The following is an 18116-nucleotide window of genomic DNA, read 5'->3' on the forward strand; positions in this document are numbered from 1 at the left end:
TTAGCGTAATAGAATGTGTAGGTCCGAGAACTTAACTGCGATGCCATGCTGCTGCGCCTTCGGTTGGTGCAACAGACACAGCGAGGGCAAAAAGCTTTTTGTTTTGCCGTCCGTCGGGCGCACCGCAAAAAGAAGTGTAGATTCGCAGGATCGGGCGGGCTGACTTCAAGGAAGTGGCAAAGAGCGCACGGCTTCGTGAAGTAAGGGCCACGGCTACTCACAACCTCTTATTTTAAGCCTAGTTCATGCCTTCCGGTTCGAAAAAGTGTGTGTTCATGCTCTGCGTGGTTTTTAGCGCGTTGTTTGTGCTCTCTTTGTTTCATGTAGTTTCGTCTTGCGGTGAAATGCACGCATCTGCAGCTTGCCTGTGACATAAAAGCGACTTCATTCAGGGTGTGTTTTGAGCTCCACCAGAAGTTCGCACATTCTCGACGCTTTTGCAAGTCTCAATATGACTTACGATGCAGTTTTTTAGCTTGAATGTAGGCCCGCATGTATTGATTTGGTTTGTGGTGATTAATATTTTTAACGTTTTGAAGCGACTAAAGCTAGGATAGAAATCGTAGTGAATGGCTCCGGATCACATTATCTAGCCTCGGCTGGGGATGTTTAACGTGCACTTTGATCGTAGAGTCGTACGCGGGCAGGCAAATTCCTCGTTGGCGTTTCATAATACTCGCGCGGGCGCGCTAGCGCTGCTTTAGCAGCTGGTGCTTTAGCGCGATTGTATCTCTTCAATAAATTTTATTTACTAGTTGTAACAACTTGTCATTATTTCGTATTATTGACGGCGCCCCCAGGGCACCAAAGCGGCAACGGGAACACCAAACCTAGAACCAGGGCTGGATGGGGCTCGCCGAAGCGTGTGCATGCCAAGGGGGTATAAGATCGCGGACAGCCATTTTTGTATGCTAACACTCCCTGCGACACCCGCATTATTGTAATGTCACGTACTCTTCAGAGGCCTCCGTTAGCCATTACATGTGCCCTCCTGGAGCAGTACTTGTAAAAAAAAAAACAATATGTCGTCACGATTACCAAAGCACCCCGCAATGAAAAAAAACGGCCCTGTTGCCAGGCGTTGCTGACCGCACACAGCCGGAATCTCTCACGCGCCGGCCGAACAAAAGTATCCTGCAGGTCCGTAAATGAACCTATGAAACCACGTACACATACTTTTACGCTGTCAACGCCTGAAACTTTGGTAATTACGCGCGTGTTTGAATACACCGCGTGCTTGCGTCGTGTTTCAGCAGCGCGAACTCTCAACATCGCGCGCTTTACGCCTTAAGTACAGCTTGAATAATGGTCTTTTTCTCTAGTTCTTGCGTAATTCCAACACGAAATTCTAAAGGCCAGTTACCGACTGACGAAGAAAGATCTCGATTGAAAAAACTGCTCCGCAGGGCTCGAACGACCTTTTCTGCGGATTTCCTCCCGTAGCGTGTTAGCTGTCATCTGCTACGGAAGGCCCACCACCGGCGGCGCCACCGTCGAGGCCGCGCCGAGAGGAGGAGGAGGAGGGAAGCGAATGGTGCTACTTTGGGAGATTGAGGGGTTTTACCGTCCGCTCCGAGCGTACGTCGGGTGATACAGTAAAAGCTCGTTAATTCGAACCGCAAGGGGAAGCCGCTTGAGTTCGAGTTAACGAAAGTTCGAACTAACGAAAGTGAAGGAGAGCAACAGTACACTGCGATTTGAGAGCAGTAGGGCATGTCAGAAAGTGATGGCGTTTGCTGCGGGCACATGCCATCTTCAAGTCGAAGCTCTGGGTCCGACTGTGCCCCACCACCGATGTCCACCGAAACGAACGTTAGCCGATGCTTAGCACCATCACAATGAATCGCGATGGCCGATACCTCCTAATCTGAAAACAGAGGTGCACAACCGATGAAGACTGCCGAGTCAAAGACGCTGAACATGTGAAGGTGGCGAAGGCCCTGATTCGTTGGTTCTTGATTGCAAGCGCAGCTGCGACGTACTTGATTCGCTGTGTTTTGGCGCTTGCCGTGCCATCTCAGAACAACATTAGCAGCTGTACAAGATTTGTAAAGCCTCCGAGATTCGCAACGGGCAAGAAGTCTCGGAGGTTACGTAGAACGGAGAGGCGGCAGCCGCCGCTGGCTTCTGACTGACCCCGCGTAGGTTAGATTTTTTTCCGATTTTGCCTTCTCTCGCCGTTCTCTCCGTTTCGGAGGCAATACAGCCTCAATTGTGTGTAGGCAGTAGGCGCGTTTCTCTGGCCGTGTGCCAGGCGAGCGTAGTTCGAATTATCCGTGAGGGAACCTTCTCGCGTTCGAATTAACGGACTTTTTTATACATAGACTTCTGTGGAGCTTGGCCGGACCAAATCGTACAGTTCGAATTATCCATAAATTCGAATTATTGAAGTTCGAATTAACGGGCTTTCACTGTATTGGCGGCGAGGAGTTACGGAGTCGCCATCTATCGGAAGCGCCTCGCTGGCGTAGTATGAGGGATCACGTGGCACGCTCCTCATAGGTTTTGCAGTCAGCGGTCATTGAAAACACCACGCGCGAGCTCTCCCGGACATTTTTCTAAGTACTTTCGAAACGAGAGAAGTTTCTTAGTGTCTAAATAATAATCTTGGGCAAACTGAAAGCACACAATCGTTTACAGACGCTATCTCTTTACCGAATACGTACAGTGAACGCCACCGCGCGCGGTTGCCGCGATATGGAGTCTCCCGAACCGGCTTCTTGCGTGAAAGGTAGGTAAACGCCGAGAGCAAACTATGTGAAATAGGTTCTTATAGTGTTTGTATAACTAAATGGAGCGTAATAGAACGAAGCCTCAATGCAGCGATCGCGCAGATTCGCAGCGATCGACTGCTCGTCTGCATGCTTGTCCGCGCACTGTTTCGATTTCTCCGCACGCGCGTTTTCTCACCGTGTCATGAGCTTTAGGCCGCAGAATATGAGCATTTGACAGTATACAAGCAACCATTGTTGCGTGGGCGCTATCAGAGCTGTTCAAAAATAATTTCATTGTAGAGACTTCGACGCCTACGGGGACTGTAATGTGCCGTCGCGACGATTCAATCTTTCTTTCTTCTAAATTCTTTGACCTTTCAATATTATTCCTCGAGTTGCGTCGCACTGTATGTTTATCGGTGTTCTCAGCGTGCAATTTCCCGCTGCTCCTTTTTTGTAATCCAGTGCATTATTCCATAACACAAACATGACCATATGCCATGCTTTTTTTAAATGTGCTTCTAACCGCTGCCTTTCCACTCCACTGAACTTGCCAGTATCTATAGCATCGACAAGTTCATAGACCAAACCGTCATGACATTAGTCGGGCAGCGGACTCGGGCGAGCGTCTCAGTGCGCGTTTTCAGAACATCGCAGACCGGGCGCCGTAGCAGAAATCTTCCTCGCGTCTGTGCTTGCTGCATACCCGAGTTGTAGCCGATGACTGTTTGCCGGTTTTATGTTTCGCGAGCCAAGCTTCACGCAGCGTCTTGTCCTGCGGCTAGATGTGAATAAGGCTGACACCGGCCTCCGTTACGTGCGTCCGGCCCTGCGGCACCGAGCAGTAGCAGACCATGTTGCGCGCCTTCAAAGGCAGCCACTAGCTATTGTAGTGCTTTGAAGCGTTGTGAAGGAGACACTCGAAGCGGGAAAATTTCACCACTAAATGAGGACCGCAGCGTACGAGGGAATTTAAACTCGTTTTCAGCTCGCTCTACCCGAAGCAGCCGAACGAGCACATCGAAAATGGATTTCACCGCTCTTTCTGCGCACGCGCGAGGAGCAGTAGCTGCGAGAGAGAAATGTGGGGACTTTTGGTGCTCAAGATTTCTCTTCGCCTAGGTACTACGGGGAAGAAAACCGTTAGCTCCATGCCTACCACAGCGCAGCAGCGCCAGATTTACCTCTAGGTAATGTAGTGAGAAACTCTATGGGTGTCGCGGCGGTAGCGGCGGCCGCGCCGGCCGCACTGCCATGCGGTGATGTGCGCATGCGCGCATGTGTTGCAAGCGACCACCGCAACGATCGCTAGCTACCGCCTCGAGAAAAAGCTTCAAGCATTAAAGCTTCAAGCATGGGCAGAGAATAATGACATTTTGGGAGAGCTTCAGAATGGCTTTAGAATAGGTAGGCGTTTGGATGGTAACTTGTTTGTTCTTACTCAGTGTATCGAAATATCAAAAGCAGAAAGCAGACCGTTGTATGTGGCCTTTTTGGACATTACAGGAGCATACGACAACGTAGACCGCAACATTTTGTGGGATATTCTGGAAGGGGAAAGCTTAGGTAACGATTGTCTACAGCTTTTGAGAGAGATTTACCTAGAAAATACCGTTTGCGTTGAATGGGAAGGGATGAGGAGCAGGGAGAAAGTTCATATCAACAAGGGACTGAGGCAGTGGTGCCCTTTATCCCCGCTGATGTTTATGAAGTACATGGTGAGGATGGAGAGGGCGCTAGAAGGAAGTAATATCGGGTTTAATCTCTCATACAAACAGGCAGGTACAGTAATAGAGCAGCAACTCCCAGGTTTATTTTATGCGGACGACATTGTATTGCTCGCTAACAAGCAAAGTGATTTGCAACGTCTGGCTAATATCTGTGGACCGGAAGGCAACAATTTAGGTTTGAAATTTAGTGTTAGAAAATCAGGTGTTATGGTATTCAATGAAAACAGTGAACAGACAGTGGAGATACAGGGCCAAGAAATACCTCGGGTAACAGAACGTAAATACCTTGGTATATGGATAAACGAAGGCAATGGATATATGGAAACACAGGAAAAAACCATAACAGTCAAGGGGAAGAGAAATGCAGCCATAATGAAGCACAGAGCACTATGGGGATACAATAGGTACGAGGTCCTCCGAGGTATGTGGAAAGGGGTAATGGTTCCAGGACTTACTTTTGGAAATGCGGTTGTTTGCTTTAAATCAGGGGTACAATCAGGGCTCGACGGAAACCAAAGGTCAGTGGGTCGCCTCGCATTGGGCGCTCACGGGAAGACCACAAATGAAGCTGTCCAGGGGGATATGGGCTGGACTAGTTTTGAAGTGAGGGAAGCTCGCAGCAAAATTGAGTATGAAGAACGGCTGAGAAATATGGAAGAAAGTAAATGGGCTGGGAGAGTGTTCAGGTACCTGTACAGGCAAAACATTGATTCACAGTGGAGGAAAAGAATTAGGAAGCTTACCAGCAAGTATGCGGCCTGTGGGGTGGGCAACAGCAACAAAGAAGGTCAAGCGGAAAGTCAGAGAGGCTGAATTAATCTCATGGGTAGCGGCAATGGAAAAGAAACCTGCCATGAGTAACTACTTAAGAGGAAAAAACGAAATCAGGAAAGAAACCATTTATGATAACTCAAAGGGAAGCTCATTACTTTTCGAAGCGAGATCGGAATGCCTTAGAACACGCACCTATAAAGCGAGATATAAGAAGCAAGAAGAAGCATGTGCTTGCTGCGGTAAAGCTAGGGAAACGACGGAGCATATTTTATTAGAATGTGAAGACGTCTACCCAGCGGTCGATTTAGGCACCACTGGCCTCCTTGAAGCCCTTCGGTTCAGCGGGAGCAGTGGTAAAGCAAACAGGTCCGCAATAGACATTAGTAAGAGGCGATTGGAGGATTGGTGGAAGAAAAGTAGGGAAACGACAAAAGACGGAGACGTACAAAAACACAGTTCGCAACAGGGGATCAGCAAATTTGGACGTGGTAGTTCATAGTGTTTTTTTTTTCTTTTCCTTTTTCATTGGTTAACCTAGGTAGGATATTAGGCAGCATAGTAGCAAGAGTTTGGTGGCGCCACCCACCGCCCCGTTCCAAAGAGGACGCTCATAACATCCATCCATCCACCATCCAGAAAAAAAGGAGGAAAAGGGGAAAGGTAAGGGCAGGTCATCTATGGGCAGGTTTTCGGCGCACGCGGCAGGCATCTCTTTAAAGGAGGCGTTGCGTGTGCTGTTAGTGCTGTTATGAACTGCGACTTTTCGCGTGCACAAAAGTGCCAGAAGATAGCTTGTGTCTCGCTGCAAATTCGCCGTGTGTGTGGCGCGCTAAGCAAATGTGGACCAACGATTTTCATGCCGCGGAGTGCTTTCCCTTGGTTGTTTTGGAAAGTTCGGTGGACGTCGTACAGAAATCATGCGTATTAGCGTTACGCAGGTCGTCCACTACATAGTGTTTCCTGCGGGAATAACTTTGCAGCACCGGCAACTTGGAGGGCGCTTTTCGATGGCATCGTACCATTTAAAAGGTGAGTACACGTGCTTGCTAACTCTAGTTAGCAAGCACGCATGTTGTGCGTGCTTCTCGTGTGCGCATAGAGCGCCTTGCGAGCGTAGGAAATAGAACTCCCACGACGACATTGACTGTGCTGATGCGTGCTGAGCGATGGTTGACATAATTTGGTTGCTCAAGTTTATTGGCTTAATGCTAAATTGAAAATCTTGATAAGCGTTTCCTTCCGGTGAGAGGGATTAGGTTCGGCAACAGTCATCTTTTGCGCGAGCTGCCGCTTTTCTGTTGAAGTTGGATAACAATGACTCATCTGCCTCTTCATCTTTTCTTACTGCAATGACGTTTCCTCTCTTACGTATGCTTCGAGGTTCTGAATAAACTGTTTGCGCGGTTGTCAGTTTGCGAGCAGTTATAGGGAAAAAGTATAAACACCATGCAAGTGATCTTGCGCGCGACAGCGACGCGATGTAGATGGCTGCCGCGCTCGCTCGTTCCCTACAAGTCGTACCCCATGCGAGCGACTTTGAGCGCCGTCTCCCCGGTGTTGCCGCTATGAAGGCAGCAAATATGCGCTTCAAAGTGGTTGAACGCGTGCTTTATTAATTTAAGTTGCTGTGTTTTACTCTAAGGAACAGCGTAAAACATTTCTTTAAAGTCTTGCAGTAGGTTCTTAACCTTGCACGTATCAAAATAGTCGTTTGATCGTTCCGTGCAACAATCGGTAGTATTCGACTGATGTACTACATCCAGTTCCGGCTTCGCGCTATTGTCTAGTCGCTCATGGCACTCCTGGGCGACGAGCGACGAATTCTAGATTTCCAGAACCAGGCGACAAGAACAGCGATCGGTTCGCGCGACTGCCCGTTTTCTCGCTCAAAGCCGTCGCTCGTCGCCGTCACGCACAAAAACTCTCTCATAGGGTTTGGGCTAAAAAATGGAAGCAATCGCTGCTTGCTACTACTACAGCTTACGTTTTGAGACAAGATGTGTTGACATAACTTTGGCATAACTAAACATGACAAGGAAAAGTTGCTTTAACTAAGTGATGGAAAAAATGAATTGTTACGTAAACAAACGTTTGTTTGTAATGTACTGTAGCTGTATGTCTCAAAAATTTTACTGGCATGAAGGGGTCCCTATTATCACGACATTCATCAGTGACTTCGACCTTGTGCTTTGTTCCCACCCTGCAGTGGTGCAAACATTGTTTTCGTGACTATCTTTAGGTGCTCCTTGCATGTGTTCACAATGGAACTTCATTAAAGTGCCACCGCTAAACGGTAACACAGAACTTATCTTGCAGTGGCGAGGCCATGACCAACAATAGTGTCCACGTCAGGGAGGAGCTATGGCTGCAGCAGCACGGTGTGTAATCGGATGGTCTGGTCAAGTATGACTGAAGTGTATGTGTTTGCAAAAGTAGGATCTCGGTATAATTCGTCCATAAGTTTATGGACATATTACTCAGCACTGCTTACTAAATAGGCTAAATATTTGTTCAACTTTATTCAACTTGGTGCTTATTTGTGTTTGTAGACATTATGTACACATTACCTTGATCACTATAAAACTAGCCCATGTCTTGATGTTTACTTTTTCTTGCATCAATCGCTTGGCTGCAAGTTACATTTTATTTTGCTTAGTACACATTATATCTACCTCTTGTTATTTTGTTTTATTGATTTGAAACTTTCCTATGTTGTAGCTTTTATATCCACTTATTTTTTTGTTTATGCTACACGCTTGTGCAGTTTCTGCACACGTAAGGATTCAAAGTGTAATGGGCCAAATATATCACAGGTCTAAGCATGCCGCACACTTACCATTGTTTAACAATGATATTTACAATTATTGTGACGGTTACTTGCACGAACAAGACTAATTGAAAGAAGGTGGGACACGACAGTGCGCTAGACCTCGGCTTACAAGCTTTATTCAGAAAGACACGCCAAGAGGCCACCATATGCTCATATAAATGTACAGACAGATGCATAAATTAATGTGCCACGTGGGAGAAAACCAAATGCGCAACGAAGCCAATACTGCCCACAACAAGCCATTACAAAGCATTCACCAGGTTCTTCTCAAGGTGCAACAAACGCTCCTTTATCGGTGAGTTCCAGTGAAGGAGCGCTTACGCATTCATCAGCAGGTTTTGAAATGTGAAATACTTCAAATATTTCCCTATCTAACTGCCTAGCAAACTGTCTGAGCTCTTTTTTTTTTTTTAACTCGGGTAGCATTTACGAGCACATCTTCGGCAGTGGTCAGCCAAATGGGCAGCGCCTGCTAGAGCATTTACAGCGTTCCCGTGCTCCCTAAGCCTCTCATTCAGGCACATGCATGTTTCTCCAATATAGCACTTTCTACAGGGAAGTGAAATCTTGTATACCACCCCCAGATTGCAGTTAAGAAAGTGGATGACATGCTCCTTAGTGCATGTACCCTGATTCCCGGCGTTGCTTACTGACCTGCACATTCTTGCGAGCTTTAGTGGTGCTCAAGAAAGCACCTACACTGCACTTGTTTGCCGCCTTTATTTAGGTGGTGGGACACCCTGTGTACATATGTCGCAGCCACTGGGCGCCCACTGGGACGTGCATTATTGCATCGAGTGGCTGCCAGATCAGTTTTTGCCTCTTTAATGAGGTTCCCAGCAACTGACACCAAGGTGTTATCGAGATACCCAGCCCTACATAAATGGCTTGCTTGTTGCTGAGCGCTGCAGGAAACCTGGTGCACAAGATTTAACCAGAACAGCTCTCGGCCAGGTAGGAGCTATGCATCTTTTAACATGCTATGTGCCAAATGGTAGTCAAGCAAGGGCTTCTTTCTCCTAAGAGAGTACGTATAACAAAGGAAAGTATGATTGAAAATTATACGAATATCGAAGGATTGCAAGCAACTGTCTAGTGGCAACTCGTGTGACCTTGAGTACTACTGAACACTTCAAAAACACCCACAATGTTTTTAACAGCAAAGCCAGCACAACAAGAAAGTCATTGGCACTACCTGTGTACGCCCACTGGACGTGCAGTAACACATGTCCCAGTGGTAGCCGTGCAGTTCTGCCATATGTACATGGGGTGTCCCCCCGCCTAGAAAAAAAGGTGGCGAATAAGTGTGGTGTAGGTGTTTTTTCAGCACCGCTAACACTCACAAGAATGTGCAGGTTGGTAAGCAATGCCGGCAGTCAAAGTGCATGCACTAAGGAGCATGTCACCCACTTTGTTAACAGAAATGTAGTGGTGGTATACAACATTCTACTTCACTGTGGAAAGTGCTATATTGAACAGAGGTGCCTGAATAAGCAGCTTGGGGAGTCTCGCACCAGAACGGGGAGTCAGTACCAGAACGCTTTAAATGCTCTCACAGGCGCTGGCCGCTTGGCTGACCACTGCCGAAGTACCCATGGGGGGGGGGGGCTTATGGAGTTTCAGGTCCCCCCCCCCCCCCCCGAAATTTTTTCATGTTGTCTAGCACCGCCGACCAAAACAACCTTGGCACCGGAAATCATTCTGGATTTTGTCTAGAATATCTTTTTTATGCTCGAAAAGACATTTCAGCGAGAACATTGCGAACTCGGGCTCGATTTCGCAGCAGATCCCATGCACCTGGAGTCGCATAATGCAAGAAGCTCCATCCCGGCACAAAGTTTCAAGGGCGTTTTGATGGCGAGCGGGCTCGTCGGTACATACCACGGAGGCCCCGGAATCTACAGAGCGCGGGGATTTCAATTGCAAAACTTAGTGGGCATAAAATTCTTATAAACATTTGATACCAAATGTGCATTGACTTTTATGAAGTTGCACATCCGACCATACAATGAGTCAAGCCAAATTAATACTCTGTCATACAAGTTGGCTAAGCACGCAGCGAGGTCATATGATACGAAGCGTTGTGGTGGTTCATTTGGGCCGTCATGTCACAGAAAAGAATATGAGCACTTTTTTCACGTGCGCCAAAACATCAGTGTGAAGACACTAAAGTCAGCAAATGTAACTACTTTCTTATTTATTTTCCTACTTTGACTTTTATTCGCTAGGGCACATCGAGCGTCTTCAATTTTCTTGTTCTCATTACCTGCGGGCTGCCAGAGCCAGCATGCATTTTTCTCTCGTGCGTTTCTCTTGTGCTGCCCCGACCACCACACAACGCACTTTGGTGTGCGTTCGTTTTTCTCAGGCCGAGTGAATTTTGGCCTGCCAGAATTTTGGACACTTTCTGGCTAGCAGACGAGAAAACGAAACAATGGTCTCTCACCACCATCACTGTGGAGACTCGTTGGATTGCAACGCCTCCACTTGAGACCGTGACCTTAACTTTGATGTTATTGCAACCTCATCGTAAAGTCTTTTGTCTCGCCGGTGTTTAGGCGAGACCCTGGTTTAGGTATCTCAAACAATTTTGTGTTCCGACAGTGGTGGAGGGCTCGCGGATTATGCACATTGAAAGTTCCGTGCAGCCAGCTTCATGGGGGGGGGAATTAGGGGCTGAGAATGAAGGATGCTTTCTTCTGCTGTGCAATGCAACTCGGTTTTAGCTGCACTTTGTAGTGTAGAAATAAAAGGCGCGAGTAAGAAGTGTAGCGAAGGAGCGAGAAACAGGGGTGGCTTTCAGCAGTTTATCAAATGCCTTTACTTTTGATATTACTGGAGCACCATATTTAAAAAATTCTCACAGCTTACATTCATGTACACTAGAGTTTCTCGCTTATAACAATCCCACATACATATAACAAATTATTGGTTAAAATCACCATATTTTATTGCATTAGTTTACGATTTTCTAACCATGCTTGTTGAAACGGTGTCCACATATATGAACATATTCAATAGCGCTGTACTGTTACAACAAACATTTCAAACCTGGTCACAGTAAAAGGAGCATGCACACCAAGTTCTGAAGCTTGAAGCTGCAACGGGACTTGGCGCATTCGTCGCTGCAGTTTAGTCGGGACGAAAATATAACTGCTGAGATGAGTGAGTGGTGTGAGTGGTTTTCAGAGGCCACAAGGGAATCCACTTGTTTTCAACCATGCAAGGGTAATTGTACTTTCAAGGCATGTATGTCTCCAGTGTACTTCAGAACAAGACCATGTAGTGTATGATGACGGTGGCCTTTGGAGACTGTGACACGTAGCTCTCTAGGTAATGTGTGCTGTGCTGTTCTCCGTGTTACACTGCAACCTTGGAGGCCTTGACGGCACTCATTCTTGTACTGCGTGGCGCTGCGCCTATTTGAATCAATTCTTTCGCTTCTTCCGTCAACTTCATTTTTGCAAGGTTAGGCTGTATGAAATATGAGTGTTTGCTGCCCTTAAAACGGGAAAATTTTAGTAGTTTAATCTATTACAAAAAGGTGAATTTCTTGGTGAGGTTGCGTTTAACCCATATTTTAAAACTTGTACAAGGGGCAGAAATCGGAAATTATAGGGTTGCATCAGAACTCGACGAACCTAATTGACCTATATAGTATGTATAGTTTTATATATATACTATAGTTATATAGTATATATAGTTTTATTCTAGTGTGTTCTAGTGTTAAGAGTACTGCTCAGGAAAAAGAAAACACTTCATCTCTATTGCAGGTACAGATTGGTGTGGGATTTGTGATGCCACTCAGCAAGTGGCATTACATATTCAAGTCTGCTTCCGACACAGAGTGCACATTAGATGTGGCACGGCACCTGTAGACACCAGTGCAAGCAGGTGAAAGTAGCCTGACTGGACAGGCCTGCCGGACAAGGTGCCATGCGTCTGGGAAGCTTCTGGCAACACCGGAGAAAGTGGCTGCTTTGAAGAGTAAGTCAACAGTCACCTCATTTAAGGAACATAACTGCATATCTACAAGTTATCTGAATGAGTTAGCATTGCGTGATGCATACAGAACGACAAAAATGCTAAAGCAAAAATGAGGCAAGTGCCTATATGTTTATCTTTTTCTTCTGCTGTATATGCAGTCTCGGCACACAATTTAAATGCCTCTGTGGGTATGAAAAGCAGCACAAGATAATTTCGGGATATGGTTTTCCGGCAAAAACCGCCCACAAAGTTTCCCCATAATTAGTTTGAATGAAAAACAATCAAGAAAGGTGGGTGGCTACACGAGTGGTTAATTTTGACAGGACTTTGGCAGCTTGCATTCGCCTGCTGCTTATTGTCCTAATAACAGAAGGGAACGTTTAAGCACCTCATTGTCTTTGAAAATTCCAATGTAGGCTTGGCATGTGTTATTGTAGCTTTTCATGCTGCAGCTTTCATTTCACTGTTTTTGAAATAATGCTTCTCAAGAAAATTGGGTCCCGGCACAGCTTGGCAAATTGTACTGTCTAAAAGAAGCTTTTTAAACCACTGCCTTTCCAAAGTGTTGACTGTGGTCACCTGATTAGCTGCTTTACAATCTGCAGCGTTCACAGCCATGCAGTTTCAAAAGACTACTCTGATTATTGTGACGTAAAGGTTATAAACAGGGATAAAGTGCCTCAAAAAGGCTGGCCAACGTTTCGATAGGAGGACCTATCTTCGTCAAAGGCTGCCTCGTCATCCTCGGCGTGTTAGTTTTAAAGCGTTTGTAGAGTGACGTTACGTGCGGTTGTCGGGAGTGGCTGGTTGTAAAAGGAGAGACTTGAAAGAGAATGAGCGCTGTCACCTTATGTCTGTAAGCATGATTCCTAAGACGAGGGAATGAGAGCAGGAGTGGGAAGGCGGAAAGAAAAGGAGAAAGAAAACACCAAGAGGGAAAGAAAGAACAAGAAAAGAAAAAGAAGGGCATGGGAGTGTGTTGGGGCAGAGAAAGGTTCGGGAACATTCAGGGGTGTCTGTGGCAGCTTGTTCTTGTGGCTTTAAAAGAGCCGGTCAGGCGGTCGGTGCTCGAGTAACAAAAGAGACTCAAAAAGACATCAGTTGAAAGAATGACTTTATTAGCATAGCAGCAATGCTTCGGATAATTTTGAAGGAGTTAAGATGGCGACGAGGAGTTTGGGATGCAGTGCATGGGGTAGCTGGAAGGCAGCGACATGGTCTTTCTAGGGACGTTAGCCCCAGTAGCTCAACGTAGGTGACGTCGCAGCGGTATACAGAAGTGGCCATAACCTGTGTGGCTGAGGCAACGAAAAAGGTATGCTGGCGTCTGGGACTTTGGAATGTGTTGGCGAGGATGTTTCAAAAAATATAATAAAAGACAGACAAAAATTGAGGCGAACCAAAACTGGAATACAGTGAAACCTCGTTACACCGTAGTTGGCCCGAGCTCAGAAAAATTATGTACTAAACGGTAGTACTGTTTAACCGAAATAGCATAAGATCGCCCACTTACCTGTCGAAAACGGAATACAGAACTCGGGGAGTGCCATGAATGGGGGGAAAAAAAGACATGCAGTATTTATTCACTTTGCACGACAAAAGTGTTGTTATAATTTGATGTTGCGGCGGTCTAGCATGACGGCAGTGGCCTCAAACTTACGGAAGCTGCGTGCCAGCTTTTCAGCCAGCTCCCTCTTCTCGGCAAACACATGCATGGCAGATTCCTCGCTGGCATTACATATTCTTAGTGCACGCGTGCAGTAGTGCTGCAGAAGTCCCAAGGCGCCTTTTTCATTGCTGGGTGCTGTTCTCGTTGCGATGATTGCATTCATGAGGCTGACGTAACGTACAGCTTCTGCCACTGTCAGGCCTGAATCGCCCACGCTGTCGCTTTCCGTGTCCTCCTCATCACTGTCGCTAGGCAACAACAGAGGCAACGATGGCAAAAAGTCGAACCTCGTGGCTGACATCTCTTCGCAGTCATAGCAGCGCTGCCGAGCAACTTCTTCGCATTACAAATGCCACACACCGTAGTCAACAGCAGATCCCTGTCACGTGCCAGCTCCGACTTCGTGTCACGTTTGGTAGGACGCACAATGTCTAATTTTTCTTCTATGCTGAGCACCCAGTGTCTTTTTTTTTTTTATGCGAGCTTCGGCATGATGCGAGTCCTCGCTTGCACGACGCCACAACGCTCTCTGGTACGGCGCTGAAATGATGTTGATGTGGCTTCACGCACATGGCGCTTGTGACCTGTTGTGACTTTGAAGTGGTCCTGTAGCGCTCGTCACCCGTTTCATGACAGAGCGTTGGTAGCGAAGACTCTGAGTCAGGCGTCGGTGAGAATAACAAAAGGGACTTATATACAGCTCATTATACAGGACAGGATTGGATCGGCACGCGGGTCGAGAGCTAACAGCAAACGCGACTGTTCCCGCACGGCGATGTCCGGCGAGACTCCAACGTATAACACATCTCACTCCACTCGAGAGCGGCACTCAGCTCACGGTGGTTCGGTGAATCCGGTTCTCCAGGCGGTGGCGTCAGTGCTTATAAAGCCCCGAGAAGCGATTGTCACTCAAGCGGCCCAATGCAAAGATAGCACTCGACGGTCGTCCGAGAGGTCCTACCAGCAACCGCGCTGGCCACCCGCTTCAAATTTGCCGCGCGCGGTGACCTCCAGGGGAAAGAAAATACGGCGCCGGGCTGTCTAGCACTTTGTTGCACGTTTGGACATGTCGCTCGCTGATGCTCCTCCACAGGGCAGAGCATCTTGACTTGTCAAGGGAGCGTTAGGGCGCTGTGCCTTTTGGCACAGCCCCGGGTTTGTCCAAAGAGCATTCACAGCATAAATTCTGCATCTTGTAGATTCGGAATCCAGGCTTGTTGTATGGGCACAACAGCATCCCCGTCATCAGATAAGGTGCCGGGAAGACGAGCTGCCTCCACGTGGCTCGGATGCCAGGCGTGCACGTTCATCAGGCTCATCCAAGTTCACGTCCCGTGTCCGGACGCCACGTAACTTCACGTGCCCAGGTCCCACTCGCCGGGACAGGAGCTCTGCTCACAGCGTTGTCGCCAAGGTACCTCGACCAGCTCCGCTCGGGTCGTTCCGATGCCCTTGCTTCTCGCCACTGGTCCTGGTTGGTCGTTCTGCAGCTTGCAAAACCGGCCGGCAAAAGGCAACACCCAACACGAGCAAGTGCCCTCTGTATCCCGTCAAACACCAGACAAGGCCATAATCCAAATCAACCTAACTAAATTGCTATCCCCCTTTTTGCTCCTGCTGCAACAAGAGGCAGGTGTACAATCTGGTACACAAGGCTCAAACAACAATTTTTCAAATTAACAACACACCAAAATATCAGGAAAAATTAATAATTGGCAATAATAATGAAAAATGTAATGGTCCCCTTGAAATCACTTGGACTGAAAACATTTGCTGAGGAAGCAAATGAGGTCCTTCCAATTTTGTTTTTGGTATTTTGGAGGAATCAGAAGCTGCTCATGTTTGCGACCCTGCTTATCCGTGTAGCAGCGGTACAATAAGCCAGATTCCTCGTAAAATGAAACTCTCTTTTTTTCCACACCCAGTTTGACGCTCTTCATCAGATTGGCTATTGAACAGTCTTCCTGTTGCTCACAAATCAGTTTCCCTTTCAACTGCAGCCAGCTCCGGCCAGCTGGTGGAAACCGGAGCGAGTGTGGAGCCCGCGTCGCCTAACTGCGGCGTCGTGTCCGTATTGTGGCTAGCACTTCATGTGTCACTCCCAGTCACTTCCAGGACACACTCGCCCAGGCTAGCCTCTGAGCTCTGCCTCTCCCGTGCCTGCTCGCCACTCAAGTTGCCTTAATTGGTCCGTGTGCCGCACTGCTGTTCGCTAACCAACTCAAAGTCAAGTTCCCTCGACAGTTCGCGCGCTTTGGATTGCGGGACGGCCATGTACGCCATGTTGGCAAAGAATGATTTGCCCTGATGCTTCAGCAGCTGCTCCGAGCTATTTGAGAAAAGGTAGGGAAAGTGCTCCGGGAGGGCGGCAGACACAGCGGCTTCTGTGTTAAGTTTCCCAAACTTTCCTTCAATGATAACCGTTGCGATCGGCAAACAGACACCCTCCTCCCCGGCTACTTGCCGTATCCAAGCGCACTCTCCCGTAAAATCACTCGAGGAGATGAAAGACGGGTGTACAGCGTCCATGGTTGCTGCAGAGTCCCGAAGTGCTCTGCACTTCTTGCCGTTTACCTTAATTTCCTGTATTGTTACGAAAGCGATTTTCTCTTGGCAGTTCACAACGGTGTGCCCTTGCTTTTTGCAATTGTAGCAGGTTAACGGCTTCCGTTTTTCAAAAGAATGCGTCGTATCACCTCGCTGCTTGGGACCATCAGTAGCATTCTGAGATGCATTCTGTCCTTCCCTTGCAGTTTCTTTCGTAAGGGACTAGTCTTTCCGAAACTTGCGACGCGTGATTTGCTTCTGTTCGTTGGGCTTCCTGAAAAACCCATCTCTCCTATCTGCTTTTTCTATGCACACTGCCTTGCTGTGCAAGCTGCGGGAGGTGTAATACTCTTCCGCTAACTCTGCTGCCTTGTTTAGCTTAACCTCCTTTAGCCTATGTTGTAGCCAGAGCCTGACATCCTCGTCAATGCAATGGTAGAACTGCTCCAACGTGATGCACTTGACAATTTTGTCGCGGTCGTCGTACACCTCCTCACCCTTCAGCCATTCCACCAGGTCGGCTTTTAGACGAAACGTGAAATCAATCTTCGACTCCCTGCCCTTATTTGCATACCAGAACCTCTGCTGGAAAGCTTTGGGCGACAATTTGTACTTCCGCAGTAGCGCTTCCTTCACATCACTGTAGCTCTCAAAGCGCCTCTTTCGATAAGCAAGTTATTGAGTCCGATGCCTCCCCAGGAAGCAAGGCTAACAGATTCTGTGCCCAGAGGGATCGCTCAATGCCATTCCGTTCGCACACGTGCTCAAATTTCACGAGGTATTTTGCCATATCCTCTCCGACGACAAAGGGTGGAAGTTGATCGCGTATTCTTGCGACCGTTATAAGTGAGACTAGGCGCCGGTGAGCTATTTCGGGTCTCCAACTCTTTGTTTTTAAGCTCGTGCTTGCGACGTTTCTTTTCTGCCTGCCGCTCCCGACATTCATTGATATCCGCCCAGGCCTCTTCGGCTTCCTCAGTCGTTACGTTCCCAGTCCTCATGACCTCAAGGATCGCATTCTTTCTTTTTGTTGAGCCCAACTCAATGCCCAACTCCTCACAAATTTGGAGAAGTTCCTTGACTTTGTACTTCTCTGTCGTTCACACTGTCCTCCTGCTGTTTACCCTCCTTGATTATACCTGCCGTATGCTACTATAACGCTACTAGTAAGACATCCGCAAGTATTTCACACACTGCCCTGTTTACCCCCTCAGCATCCCCTGGTTTTTGAAACACACAAGGTTAACACAATGCAACACCAAATCCTTCCCTAAGCTACTATAACCTGTTTCAGAGAAAGTCTGGTGTTTGAGGTAAACTTCAGGCACTCACCGCGCCGAGGTAGCAGATGCTGGTCAATCCCGTAGCTGCCATCCACTGTTGCGACTTTGAGGTGGTCCTGTAGCTCACCCGTTTCGTGATGGAGCGTTGGTAGCGAAGACTCTGAGTCAGGCGTCAGTGAGAATAACAAAAGGGACTTTGTACACTATATACAGGTCATTATACAGGACAAGATCAGATCGGCACGCAGGCCGAGAGCTAACAGCTAATGCGACTGTTCCCGCACGGCGACGTCCGGCGAGACTCCAACGCGTAACACATCTCACTCCACTCGAGAGTGGCACTCGGCTCACGGTGGTTCGGTAGATCCGGTTCTCCAGGCAGCGGCGAGGCTTATAAAGCCCCGAGAAACGATTGTCACTCAAGCGGCCCAACACAAAGCCAGCACTTGACAGTCATCCAAGAGGTCCAACCAGTGACCGCGCTGGCCACCTGCTTCAAATTTGGACATGTCGCTCGCCGATGCCCCACAAGGCGCAGCATCTTGACTTGTCAAGGGAGCGTTAGGGCGCTGTGCCTTTCGG

General features: G+C 47.8%; 1 long non-coding RNA gene across 2 annotated transcripts in view; it reads left to right on the top strand.

Annotated features, from left to right (window-relative positions):
• Window positions 1-5909: 5909 nt before the first annotated feature.
• LOC135914734 (uncharacterized) overlaps window positions 5910-18116 on the top strand; it is a 32584-nt gene continuing 20377 nt past the window's right edge. The window contains exons 1-3 of one of the 2 annotated variants that reach the window (XR_010568400.1): window positions 5910-6247; window positions 7535-7634; window positions 11822-12035. This is a non-coding gene — a long non-coding RNA (uncharacterized lncRNA). The remainder of the gene's footprint in view (window positions 6248-7534; window positions 7635-11821; window positions 12036-18116) is intronic. The other variant, XR_010568399.1, reaches the window with a different exon arrangement.

The sequence above is a fragment of the Dermacentor albipictus genome, unplaced genomic scaffold (genome assembly GCF_038994185.2).
Source record: "Dermacentor albipictus isolate Rhodes 1998 colony unplaced genomic scaffold, USDA_Dalb.pri_finalv2 scaffold_14, whole genome shotgun sequence".
In the NCBI taxonomy this organism is placed as follows: Eukaryota; Metazoa; Arthropoda; class Arachnida; order Ixodida; family Ixodidae; genus Dermacentor; species Dermacentor albipictus.